General features: G+C 40.6%; 1 protein-coding gene and 1 pseudogene across 13 annotated transcripts in view; both read left to right on the forward strand.

The window, feature by feature from the left end:
• The window catches only part of MBNL1 (muscleblind like splicing regulator 1), a 227432-nt gene that overhangs the window by 136446 nt on the left and 77506 nt on the right, over positions 1 to 13480 (forward strand). The gene's annotated exons all lie outside the window — the stretch shown is intronic.
• On the forward strand, positions 7460 to 8693 carry LOC132573443 (protein regulator of cytokinesis 1-like; annotated as a pseudogene).

Raw genomic sequence — 13480 nt, forward strand, 5'->3', positions numbered from 1 at the left:
GAATTGGTTCATACATATCATGTATTTATATGCCCCCACACTTATGCTCTGAATGTGATTTATTTATACATGAATTTATAAGTATGCCATATCGTGCATAAAATTAGTGATAAGTATACTACTGTATATTAATAGAGGCTGTTTTTTTGTGGCGCCTTTGTGCCTTTTTCCCTGCCCCAGCTGGGAATTGGCAACCCTACAAGTCGGTTGGGTGTTGCAGTAACTGTGTTCAGCCCACTTGGATTTGTGTTCAAGCAAATAAGTGATAGGAAAATATCAGGAAGCAGGGAAAGGGGTTAAGTAGTTCTTCTTTGTCCTGCAGCTCTTTCAGTCCTGAAAGCAGCCTGCCACTTATTTGAGAGTCAGGGGTCAAAAATATGCAATTTTATGTAATATATAGTATGAACCCATACTGAATGCCATCTAAGCATTGGCCAGCCTGTCCTTTGAATCTGCCAGTGGAGAGAATTCTGAGGTTTTTGAACAGTTCTCCCCAAGGCTTCCCTCTTCTGAGCTCAGATGACTAAACGTGAACACAGCAAGTTTGCAGAAGGGAATGGTGCAATGATCACAATGCTAGGTTTAGATGGGGGGTGGGGGTGGGAACCCGGTTTAAATTCCTCCTTGTCGTGTGGACCTCCTGGGTGACTTCGGGTCAGCCATTCTCTCTTTGGGTCAGCCATTCTGCCTGACCTTCCTCATTATATTCTGGGGATAAAATGGACAAGGGGAGAGCCATGTATGCCATCCTGAGCTCATTGAAGGAATGAAGGATAAAAAAATGTAGTAAATAAGTAAAAAACAAAGTTGTCACCCTCCCTGTCCTACTGCAGCACTCTGCACTCTTTGAAAATCCACTTTGGGTGCTGGGTTGCCAAGTCCTCTCTGGCCACTGGTGGGTGATGGGGGGCAAGGTTGCTAGATCATGGTTGGGAAACTCCTGGAGATTTGGGGGTGAAGGCTAGAGAGGAAAAGGGCCTCAGTGGGCTCTCCAGAGCATCCATTTTCTCCAGGCAGCTAATCTCTGTAGTCCTGAGATGGGCTGTAATTCTGTGGGATCCTGAGGTCGGTATCCCTATGTGGCTGGGGTCACATGGAATCAGTGTGGGATGCAGCGCATGGCTGCAGGGAGATGGGGGAATGGCAAACATTACCCAACTCCCTCCCCTCCTTCCAGTTCTCTCTTTCCACTGAAGCCCCTTGTGTACAACCTGCTCTGTTTACTGAGGGCACTATGACAATAAGAAGTCAGAGGGAGCAGCAGTGTACCGGGACAAAAATCTTTGGTTGTTTGAATTCAACACATAGTTGCAATTAGCCTTCCCCCTCCCCCCCCCCCCCCCAGCATTTAACCTTCCTTTCCCTTTCTGCAGTTTCAGTTGTTTTCATACCTTTGTTTAGTGTAAATGATGAGCAGTTAATTCCCTCCATCCTCTTTTGTTTTCTTGCCTGTTTGGAAAGCTTCAGAATGTTCCTATTGCCTTGTGTTTTCTCTAAGCCTAAGATATCTTGCTCTCTCCAGGGGCTTGGTTTCTAAACCTTTCCTCATCTCCGTAGTCATTTTCTGAATCTTTTTTCTGTGCCCAGAATTGAACATAGTTCTATATATAAGTTCTTACTACTCAGACCTTTCTTTCTTTCTTTCTTTTTTTGCTTGTGTGTTCAGATCTTTCTTTCTGAATGTAATACTTAGATTTGCCCATGTTAAAATAAACTCCCCCCCTTTCTTGAAAACAGTTAATGTCTGATTTCACAAGCGTATTTCTAAATTTACCATGTTGTATGTTGATTTAGTCAAGCTGACCTGTTACTCATCTGCTTTCTTCGAGACACTGATTCAGAATTTAAACATAGCATCTCAGCTCAAATAGAGTATCTGGCTAGAGCAATATTTAAACATTACAAATATAGGGAGAACTTTATACAATATGGGGCAGCAAACTCATAGTTGCTAGCTTTTGTACAGTACATTTCATCTGTGAATCATGTGCACTAGGAAAAAGCATTCGAAGAGGTTGTTTGCTGGCTGCTTTCTGACGCTTTTAGATCCAGCCAGATAGTAGGGTGAGAAAGTAGTAAATGGAATGGGTAAAATGAATCGAGTTGTTCCTGGATATATGAATTTACAGTCTGGATTTGAGAACAACCAATTCAAGTCAGCGTTTAGTTTAGCAAATCAAAACATTTCATTTAAAGATTAATACCTCAGCCACTGGTAATTAGGCCTGGCTAAAAAACAGTCCCAAATTTCAAGTCATCTAAATTAAATTAGCTCTTTTAAAATAATAAAAACAACTGGTAGAAATTTGCATATGATTTTATTTATGTATGTCATCACATAATCACTGTAGTTGTGCTTATTTTTGATGTTTGAAAACTTATCAAACACTTTGCTTTAAAAACAATTGTTTGGGTTGCCTTCAGAATACGTGGATTATAGATAGACATGGCTGCCACGCACTGCTCATGATTTCCAGAGAAGCCTGTGCCAGAGTCCCAGCCAGGCTGAAAGTATTTTTGTACTACTTTTCCACAGGAGGAAAGCAGGCTTATCATTTGTCTGCTGCAGTGTGTGAACCCCTGCCCTTGGCCTCAGTTCCCTGTCCTTGAGAAACTGAAGAGTGGGAGAAAAAAATGGCCTCTGTATGGTGATGCTGTGGGGCAGGGGTGGCCAAACTGTGGCTCGAGAGCCACATGTGGCTCTTTCACACATATTGTGTGGCTCTTGAAGCCCCTCACCCCACCCTGTCAAGGAGGCATTTGTCTTTTTAAGTCACTTCTCAAAGCCAAGCCAGCTGGCAGCTTGGATAATGCATTTAATGTTAAAGTCGTTTTCTTTCCACCTCTCCCTCCCTCCTACTTCCCTCTCTATCTCTCTATCTTCCTTCCTTCCTTCCATCCTTCCAACATCTTGTTCTTGTATTGTGAGAAAGAGAGAAAAGTACTTATTTCTCTGCCTTCTCTATCCCATGCATCATCTTGTAAAACTCAACCCGCAGTCGATGTTTCTCCAAGCTAAGGAGCCCCAAGCGTTTTAACCTTCCTTCATAGGGAAAGTGTTCCAACCCTTTAATCATTCTGGTTGCCCTTTTGTGCACTTTTTCCAATGCTATAATATCTTTTTTGAGGTGTGGTGACCAGAATTGTACACAGTACTCCAAATGAGGCCACACCATCGATTTATACAGGGGCATTATGATACTGGCTGCTTTGTTTTCAATTCCCTTCCTAATAATTCCCAGCATGACGTTGGCCTTTTTTATTGCAATCGTACACTATCTTGACATCATCTAAGGAACGGAATGCCTAATTTGAATTTGGGTCTTCTTGGCAAAGTCCAGCATTATAGACCCTTTTTCTTACATTTAGTTCAGAATCAATATCAAGGTTTTACCAAAGGGTTTAGAGTAAGTCACTTGAATAATTGCATTTGAGTTGCGGAGAGGGTGGAAATGATCATTGCTCCCATCTAATTTAATGATTAGAGGGGTAAATTTCAATGGGAGCTGCCAAAAACTAACTAAACAAAGTTGATTTTAAATCAGTTTGGCTACTTTAGAAAAAATCTAACAGCAACTTAATTGCACCGGCACAAAGTTACGAACAGTCAAAGGACTTTTTCCAGTGGCTTTTTTTTGCAGCTGTCTTCATAGAACTCAACAACTGAAACTCATGCATTGTTTCCTTTTCCCTCAGTGCCCTTCAACTGAAATTGATTTGAACAAATTAAATTACATGCTAGCACGCCTACACAATTACGGCAAGAGCATAGTTAGAATGGGATCTTACTTAGAGAGTGATTACAATAGCATTATGTTTGGTAGGACTGTGAATAGAACAGATGAAAAGAATGCCTAAATTTTCACTACTGCCCCCATGTAATGTGTTAAATTAAACAAGAAGTTTTGGCAAAATTGCGAAGTGAAAAACACCAACAGAATGGCAGGGAAAGAAGATGAAAAGGGAACTGTGAACAGATGGCCGACTAGAAACATTGGATAGAAGGTTTGCCAAGGTGTGGGACAAGATCATTACACTGTGGGAAGCCTTGGAGGGTAAAATGGAAAACAACAGAAAAAACTCTCCTGTAAAAAAATGGAATTTTAGATTCTGCTTTATCTTCAAAATCAGAAGTAGTTACATAACCTTTTTTTTCTCCCATGGTCGTCCCAGTTATTGGAATGATCTACCAGAGTGTATGTGGAGAGTGCCTTCACTTCCTGCATTCAGGAAGACAGAGGACATTCAGTGGAGGGTGTATGGCTTTCACTGATCTGATTGTTGGTTTATTTTGTGTGTTGCTTTGATCTTGTTTATCTTGTTGTTAATAATAATAATAATAATAATATTTTATTTTTATATCCCGCCCTCCCCGCCAGGCGGGCTCAGGGCGGCTAACAGACATGGGGTCCCATGATTCACATTAAACAATAAACAATATAACAGGCATGGGAGTCCCATGATTCACATAAAGCATAGCAATTTAAACATTAATTACAAATAAGTTATTTAAAATACATAAAACATATAAAATAGGTGCTAAAATAATATAGTCCTGATGTATATGAGATGGCTAAATATCTGTTCGTTCGTTATCAGGTTCTGTCTCAAATACCACAAGATGTCTCAAATGCCAACTGAAAAAGAAATGTTTTGCAAGCCCTGCGGAATTGGTTCAGGTCCCGCAGGGCTTGCACCATCTCTGGAAGGTCATTCCACCAGCGAGGGGCTATCACCGAGAAGGCCTGCTCCCTAGTGGCCTTCAGCCTAACTTCTTTTGGCCCAGGGATTGTTAATAAATTCTGGGAACCAGACCTCAATTGTTGATAATTGTTTTTAAGCATTTGCAACTTGCTGTTGCTTTATTAGCCACCTTAAGGTGATAAGACAGGATAAAAATATTTAAAACAAATACACAAATAAAATCTAGGTGGAGACTGTTACATTTTTTTACTCATGTTTGTTTGTTTATTTATTTATTTATATCCTGTCCTCCCAGCTGAAGCAGGCTCAGGGCGGCTCACAGTATAAAAAAGCAAAGGTTGGGCTGCCGTTTTGTGATGTGGGTCTTCCCTTGCCAGAAGCTGATTGTTCATAGTAATGTATAATGTTGTTTCAGAGGCTATCAATCCAGCATCATTATCTTCACCTAGTACTTTGTGTGAACCATGAGTCGTTTTAGTCAAGAGGGCCATTCTCACGTTACATTTGTTTGATGTGTATTATGCTTGTGTCATCAAGACTGTTGCCATGTAGTTCTACATGAGAATCTTTTGGCTCTGTGGCTCATCCCACATATCTTAGGTCTTCTTATCTTACTCCAAAAGCATTGCAATGGCTTCCATACCACCAGCATATTGTAAATAGAATAAAGATTTGGAAGTGTGTTTTAAGAATTGCAGGGAATATATCTGAAATATATCTCAAATGTCATTGCCAGATCTGAAATATACCTCAAATCTCAGTGGCAGATGATCTTTGATGTATGGGTTCCAGTAATGATGTTTTAAAGCCTTACCATTAAACTAAAAATTCAGAACTCAGATTGGCTTAAAACACGAGAAGTACTTTCATATATTTATAACTTATTATTTTTCTTTTCATACAAAATGGGGCCCTGAGTGTTTCCATGGGAGCTAGAGTCTTATTAAAAACTAATAAACTTCCATAATTCTATCCAGGATTAAATGTAATGTAATTAACATTTACCATGAGGGCCACAGTAGGACCAGGCACGCTTGTGTCCCCCACCACGTCAAGTGCTGAAATGACCCCTGCGACTATGCTGGCACTTAAAAAGGTGCCAGGAGTAGGAACAAGGGTTCCTAGTCCTGCTGTACTATGGGCCCAATCAGGATCAGGTTCTCACAGCATTTTTATATCACTTACATTAAACTTTAAAATGTTGGTGACATCCCTGAGCTGCCACTGACCTAAGCAAGAGAGAATATTATGAACTGAGTATTATATGATCTCATGTTACCAGTTTAAGCCTTCTGACATTTGTAAAAGACTTGAACATTTTATGTTTAAAGCATAGAGCAGAAGTAAAAAGAGAAAGCTCACATACTCCAGGGGTTCTGTAAAAGCTGAGCACATGTGTTGGCATTTTTGTTATGATTTGTTCTTTTGTTAAGAGCTATTACAAGACGCCCCGACCTCAACAGTCCAGGCTAGCTAGAAGCTATGCAGCATCATCCCTAATTAAAACTTGGGTGAGAGACCACCAAAGAAGTCCAGGGTCGCTGGGCATAGACAGGTAGTGACAAACCACCACTGAATGTCTGTTGCCTTAAAAATACGACAGGGTTGCCAAAACTCAGATTATTGGATGGTTGGTAATGAGATCTAAAGACAGCTGGAATCAAATTAATATTCCAGAGAAGAAAAGTCTGCTGTGCCTTTGACCATCTGCAGAGTCTTTTAACAGGTTAACCTCTATTTGAATTTCTTGAGAATCCTAAAAGAATACTCTGTAGGATCCAAGAGATGCTGATTTCTGCTTTCTTGCTGTTTTGTGGAGAATCCCTTGTTAGCTCCCTAAGACTCAGAGCTCTAGAAAGATGCTATGCCTTTCTGAGGCAAAGAGGAAAATGTATTAACACTTTTCCTTTCCTCCTTAACCATTGCTTAGAAGAGGGTGGTTGGAACTTAAAGGTTTCTTTTAATGAAAGAACTAAAGCTGGAACTGGAGCTGAAAGAACGTTAAGAACATGTTCAGAATCTCTTGCAAGTTAAGGAGCAAAGATTGAAAGAGTTCTAAAAAACTGAGAGGAGAAATCAGACAGTACAATAAAGAAATTGGCCATAAACCCAGGCCTCGGATTCAGCAGGAGCTCACAGGAGCACAGCTCCTGAACCTTTTTGAGGGTTTCCCCTCTTCCTCCCCACCTTGTCCATTAAATTATTTATTTATTTATTTATTTATTTATTTATTTATTTATTTATTTAGTGGACTTATATCCCGCCCTTCTCACCGAAGTGTCTCAGGGCGGCTCACAGCATAGTGATTCATACAATTCGATTTAAAACATTTACAAATACAATTAAACGTTACAAATACAATTAAAACCATAATTAATAAAACAAAGATAAGATAAAATCAGCAGTCTATAAAAGCATTTTGTTCCATCCAGAGGTGTTCTCATTATCAGTTAGGTGTTATAGGCCTGCCGGAAGAGGGCTGTCTTACAGGCCCTGCGGAACTGCCCTAGGTCCCGCAGGGCCCGTACCTCCTCCGGCAGCTGGTTCCACCAATGGGGTGCCGCTATTGAGAATGCCCGATCCCTGGTGGATTTTAGGCGGGCCTCCTTTGGCCCAGGGACTACCAACAGGTTTTGTGAGCCCGAGCGTAGTACTCTCTGGGGAACGTGTGGGGAGAGACGTGGTATGTGCAGCTGCATAACAGCTGCATAACAATCCCTGGATGAGCTCCACCACCAATTTTTCTACAAAATAACCCGTGCATGTACCAGATGGTACCCTGGAAAATGAGATGTTGCTTGTTGGTGAAGAATATATTTACCGTACAAAGAAGAATATTGAATATCTTAAATCACTTGTTAATCAGTTGCAGAGCAAGAAGGAATCCTTGACTGCCAGCCTTGAGACACTGAGGAAAAAAGTGCAACTTCTGTGGGACAGAATTCAGTGCCCACAAGAGCAGCAGGAGGATTTTACAAGAATTACAAGCAAGCACTCTATTTCTGAAGCACTAAAGGTGTGGGAAGAACAGTTGCTAAACCTGGAAGAGCTGAAGAAAGAGAAACTGAAGGACCTTACTTTGAAAATTAGGCAATAGCCCAATAACTACTGGCAAAAGTATTTTTATAGCGATCAACAGATAGCTGCATTTCAGCCTTTTTATAATGACAATTTCACAGAAGACTTGTTGAACCAACATGATGAGGAACTTCTGAATATGAAACTCGAGTACGAGAAGAACCAACTTAAGTACACTAGTGTACAGAAATGGATAACTACATGGGAGCGTTTCATTGAATTGGAGAAAAAAATCAACAGATCCAAGTCAACTTCTGAACAGAGGAGGCAACTTGCTCAAAGATGAAAAGGAGTGATAAAAGAGCCAAATGCAGTTGTTAAAATTGAGTGAAGACCACAAGAGAAATATTGAAAGTTGGGAAAGTGAAAATGGTGTTGACTTCCTCATCAACAATGAGAGATTTTTAGAATCCATAGCCCATCAGTTGGAGCATCATCATCTTAGTAAAGATCAGACCAAAATATCTAAGAAGAGGGATGAATTAGCAGTACCACATTCAGGTGTTAAAAGACCTGCAGGTGCATGTATGCGAACTCTGAACAAGAGATGCTAGGTAAATAGAGCCTTACTTAAATCAAGCAGCTGCTGTAATACCGCAACCAGAAGCACTGGCAGCCCATCTGGTCATATCAAGATTTCTTCTGAAAGCATATCTCAAGATTCCTTGCACCAACCACCATTGGAAGAGTGCAAGGAAAGCATACCAGACAGTCAATTTAGCTATTCAGAGTTCAGGAAAGACCTGTCAATGAAATCCAACAACAGAATTTTCAATTCAACATTAAAGGAGAACTTGAACTGATGAGGCTACCTCACCTAGAGCTGAAACGTACTCCAAGGTCCATTGCATAAATGAATTAATCTTTAAAAAATTAAGTATTAAAAATGTATACAATGTTTTCTGTACAGGGCTTATATGAAATAAATATTCTGTTTATTTAAGTGCTAAAAAAAGAGGTTTCTTTTAGTGGCATGAAGAGCATAATTGAGCAGGGACTCATTTATGGTTGTCCAAGGGCTGGCTTTGGTTTCTACTCACTTTCTTGTAGGTTTGCAAGGAAATAGCAAAGGCTTGTGTTGGCCTTAACTTTGCTGCCTTGTGGAGGTCTATCCCTTAGAGCTTTTGCTTTATTTTGGAAATTTGGTATAAAAAACCTAACTGAGGTAGCAAATGAGCAATGGCTGTGGTGGAAGAAAATGGAAAATAACCAATATTCAAATCCTGGCACATGGGCCATTATTGTTTTGCTCTCCTCTTCTATTTTGCTTAGTTCCAAGAATTATTGGCACAGGTTTTACCAGATTTTCAAATGCTTCTAGCAGCCGTTGAAGTGTTTCAGCCATGCATAGTGTGGTTATGTATAGTCCTGCCTGCCATCACCATGCACATTGCATATTGTGACAGTTGTACAGCAGTGGGCTAGGAATTGTGGCTGATTCATGACAATTCCTATAATCTGCCCCCCCCCCCCAAAAAAAAACAGTATCAAGGATTTATTTGAAGGAATGTATTTTATTTATTTTACTTTTTACGTCTTTCTTTTTTGTTAACACTGAAGGCAGATTAGAGCAACAACAAGAAAGGGACTTGCAGAGGAAAATCAGATGCCCTCACTATTTCCTCTTTTCCTTTCCTGAAAGCCCTTATAGCCTCTTATTTTTCTATTTTTTTATTTCCTTCCCACCAATCAGCCATCCTATCTCACTTTCCCTTTGATTGCTCTCCATATTTTTTTTCCTCTTTTCTTTCTCGTGACACCTCCCGTATCCTCACCGTTCCCTTTTTCTCTCCTTCTCACACCAGTCAACCTACCTTTTACCTGCCCCCCCTTGGCTACATTATTTATTTACTTCATTTGTACCACACTTTTCTCCCCAATGGAAACCCAAAGCAGCTTACATCATTCTCTTTGGTTTCATTGTATCCTCACAGCAACCCTGTGAGGTAGTTTAGGTAGCAAATGTGTCACTTGCTTCTATAGCAGGGTGTGGATTTGAACCTGGATCTTCCAGATTTTAATCTGAAACTCAAGCCAGTACATCACACTGGTTTATGTGAGGTGACTGCTGTTGAACATTGCCAAGCTGCCATGCCTGGGTGAATCATGAAATTTGAGTGGTGGCAAGTCACCAAGTATTTGCTGCTAGGCCTCCCCAGTGAGTCCTCCTTTAAAGACCAAAACAGCCCTGGAAGTGGGCACCTTTTACTGACGAAAACCATGGCTTGAAGTCTGGCAATATTGTTGTGGTTACCTAGCAACAGCCAATGAGGGCATCTATTTCATAAAGCTACAAGAGCTCCTTTTTATCAATTTGGGTTTTTTAAACCTCACCTTAAAAAAAAAAAAAGATTTCAGCCCTTTAGGCAAACTTTTAGAAAGATCTGTCTTATCTGTTTGTGTTTCCATTCTCCTGATTTAAGTACTCAGAGATTTGGCCATGTTGAGAATTAGATATGTTGACGTGGATGGGCATGTGAAAGTTGCTAATGTATATAAGAATATTACAGAAATTTAATGTGTGTCAGGAAGTATATTAGAGTGAATCAATAAAGTGACTGCAAATGTTTGGCCTTGGTGTAATATTTGCATCCATTTTGGCAGATATAAACTAATAGCTCCCTCTGTTGGTGTCTGTGAAATCTTTAAGCAATGGGGAATTCAAATAGTACTATTTTTTGCAAGCTGAGGAAAAGAGGAAAAAATCAAAAAGCGATAGTGATGGCAGCATTGTTTTACATGATTATGTAAAAAAAAAAGATCATGAGTTCAGTAGTATTTGTTCCCTTGTAAATGTGCATAGGACTGCAGTTTCAGGTTGCCATACAGTGCATGCAAGGAAAGCAAAATGTTCACAACTGAAGCTAGCATATGTGCTGTCTAGAACAAGCTGAACTCAGGGCTTTTTTTTGTAGCAGAACTCCTTTGCATATTAGGCTGCACACCTCCAAGAGTTACAGGGCTCTTAGTACAGGGCCTTCTGTAAGCTCCAGGAGGATTGGGTACATCAGGGTGTGCGGCCTAATATGCAAAGGAGTTCCTGCTACAAAAAGAGCTCTGTGAACAGTGATATCCAGTCATTGGAATGCTGCGATGATAAGGATTTCAGAATCTCTCCCACAGTGGTAGGAACATAGGAGGTCTCACTCACACACACACTCCCTACAGTGTTAAGACATAGGTAGGGACAGAAACACACACACACTCTCCATATTTGCAATGGTCGCTTTTGGAGATTTACCTTGTTTCAGAGTCAGCATGCCACCTGATTCAATGTGAATGGAATTTGTGTCTAAGGTCAAGTCAACATCAGTGAAATAAATTCAGATACTTCTGTTTGTTAGTTCAAAACCCAGAAGCATTGATGTAATAATCAGAATAAAATAAGCAATGGTTAAAAGAAAAAAAATCACTGATAGTGTTTGTCTTTCTTCCCCAACCCCTTGTAGGCGTTTCCCCCCCCCCCCCTTGATCATTTGCAGGGGTTTTTTTTCCCCTTGATCATTTGCAGCCTCCTCCCTGTCTTTTAGAAATGGCAGTATGAAAGTTGATTCATGCAAATTCATTCATTACTCTATTTAAAAAAAAAATAACTTTTTGAAAAAAAAAATAACATAGTGTAAGGTATTTGGGTTTTTGAGATCAGCAGTAAAAGCCAGTCAGCTTTGTGTGCAACAGTTGTTCTCCTTGGAAATAAGTGGCTATATGAGAAATTCTGCACATCTATACAATGCATTGACTATCCTTCTACAGTATCCCAGCCATTTAAAAAAGAACATCTCATGTTCCCCTGGACTACTAAGTGTCAAACCATGAAAGTGTTTTTTAAATTATTGTTTGCGGTAGAGATGCCACCCTCCAGGTTGTACCTGGGAATCCCCTGGAATTATAGCTCACTTCCAGACTGTAGAGATCACTTCCCTTGGAGAGACAGGATGGAGGGTGGACTGTGTGTCATTGTACCCCACTGAGGGCTCTGTTCTCCCCAAGCTCCATTCCCAAATCTCCAGGAGTTTTTCAACTTGGATCTGTCATCCTTGCCCCCTATCTCCCCCCCTCCCCCCCGCACTGGCCAGTGTGGACCTGGCAACCCTAGTGTGCAGAAATATCTGAAGTCTTGTATACAGTCTGTTTTATCATTGCAATTTGAATTCGTCCACCAAATGGGTTCATCAAGGGTCAAGCAATATGATAAATCAGTTATGATCTTGGAATGTTTTGAATTGGTATATAGATGGGAAAGCTGTCAAGCTAGTTAGTAAATGTAGGTATTATGGAGTAATTTTTCACGCAAATATGAATTAGTCATACCATTTTAGTTGCCAGGAAGAGCTAGTTAAAGTCAAGATCCGTAAGATACTAGGAGATAAGTGTAGCTGAGATTGGGGAAACAGTTGGTAAGACCTGTGAATGGCAGCAAATTAGCATACAAATACCAGAGTTACAAATAACTGATGTAAGAACTAAGTTTGAGTCCAGTGACACTAAAGCATCAGCAAAAGCACTGCAAATAAAGCCCTAAGCATAACTGTTACATTTCCTCAAAGGCTTTCTGAAAGAAGCTGGCCTCCTGATGACAGTAGAAGGACCAGTTACACCTCCTGGTGTAAGGTTGCCAGGTCCAACTCAGGAAATACCTGGGGACTTTGGTGGTGGAGCTTGGAGGCTTTGGGGGTGAAGCCAGAAGACTTTCCCATTCCCTAATAAAATAAAATACAGCAGTGCAGTTCCCTTGAACACAGTCTTCATATTCTTATCCTCTTTTTTTTCCTTTAAAGGCTTCCCTAGCAGTTGCGCTTCCACTATATGAAAGTGAAATTTGTCATACCCCCACAAGTCCCTTATCATGGCTTTATTAAGAGACACACACATACATGCACACTCACAAAGCAGCCAAAATAAACAGTTTGTAGGCCCACACTTTGGTGTGATCGCTGGGGCAATTTACTCACAGGTTGTTGAATGTAACTATCTGCTGTGTTTTAACCAACTTCTTCAGACTAACACAGGAAAATGAAAGTAAGGAACAAAACAGTTTAGGGGGTGGAGTTTGCCTCTGTCCCATAATCAGGTTCTATTTTACTCTTTACTATCTTTTTTACTATACACGTGACGTCTGAACAAATAGAAAACAAACAGAGGGACTGTGCTGACTTACCGTACTTTCTCACAACTTCACACACTCACCAGGAAGAGCTATGTGGCTCTTCCTTCTTGCCTTGTCCCCATCCAGCTTTTCTCCTACTGAAATTTAAAAGCACCCAGACTTTCCAAAACATAAACAGTTTCCAATCTTTTAAGCCTGCCGAGATTTAAAGGCACATGGTGGCTGCTGGGGCAGGACTGCAAAACTGGGGGATCTCCCACCCAGACCTGGGGACTAGTAAGCTGATTCTGAGTGACAGAGGTCCACAGCTGAGGGGTTGCAGCTGAGAGAACCCTCTTGTGGGTCCCTGGCAGGTTTTCTGAAGAAAGGTTAATATGGAATGAGGCTGATACATACAGATGGAGGCTGTCCTTCAGGTACTTTTGGACTCAAGTCATTTACAGCTTGAATTTCTGGCCCAGCTTCAGAGGAAGCCCAGTGCAGAGTATTTTATAGTAACCTGGCACGCATTCCTATGATGAATTTCTGAGCCCTAGTTTATTACATCACTCAGCATGGATTTTAGTCAGAATTCAGTGAGTTTCTCATTTA

The sequence above is a fragment of the Heteronotia binoei genome, chromosome 6 (assembly GCF_032191835.1).
Source record: "Heteronotia binoei isolate CCM8104 ecotype False Entrance Well chromosome 6, APGP_CSIRO_Hbin_v1, whole genome shotgun sequence".
Lineage (NCBI taxonomy): Eukaryota > Metazoa > Chordata > Lepidosauria > Squamata > Gekkonidae > Heteronotia > Heteronotia binoei.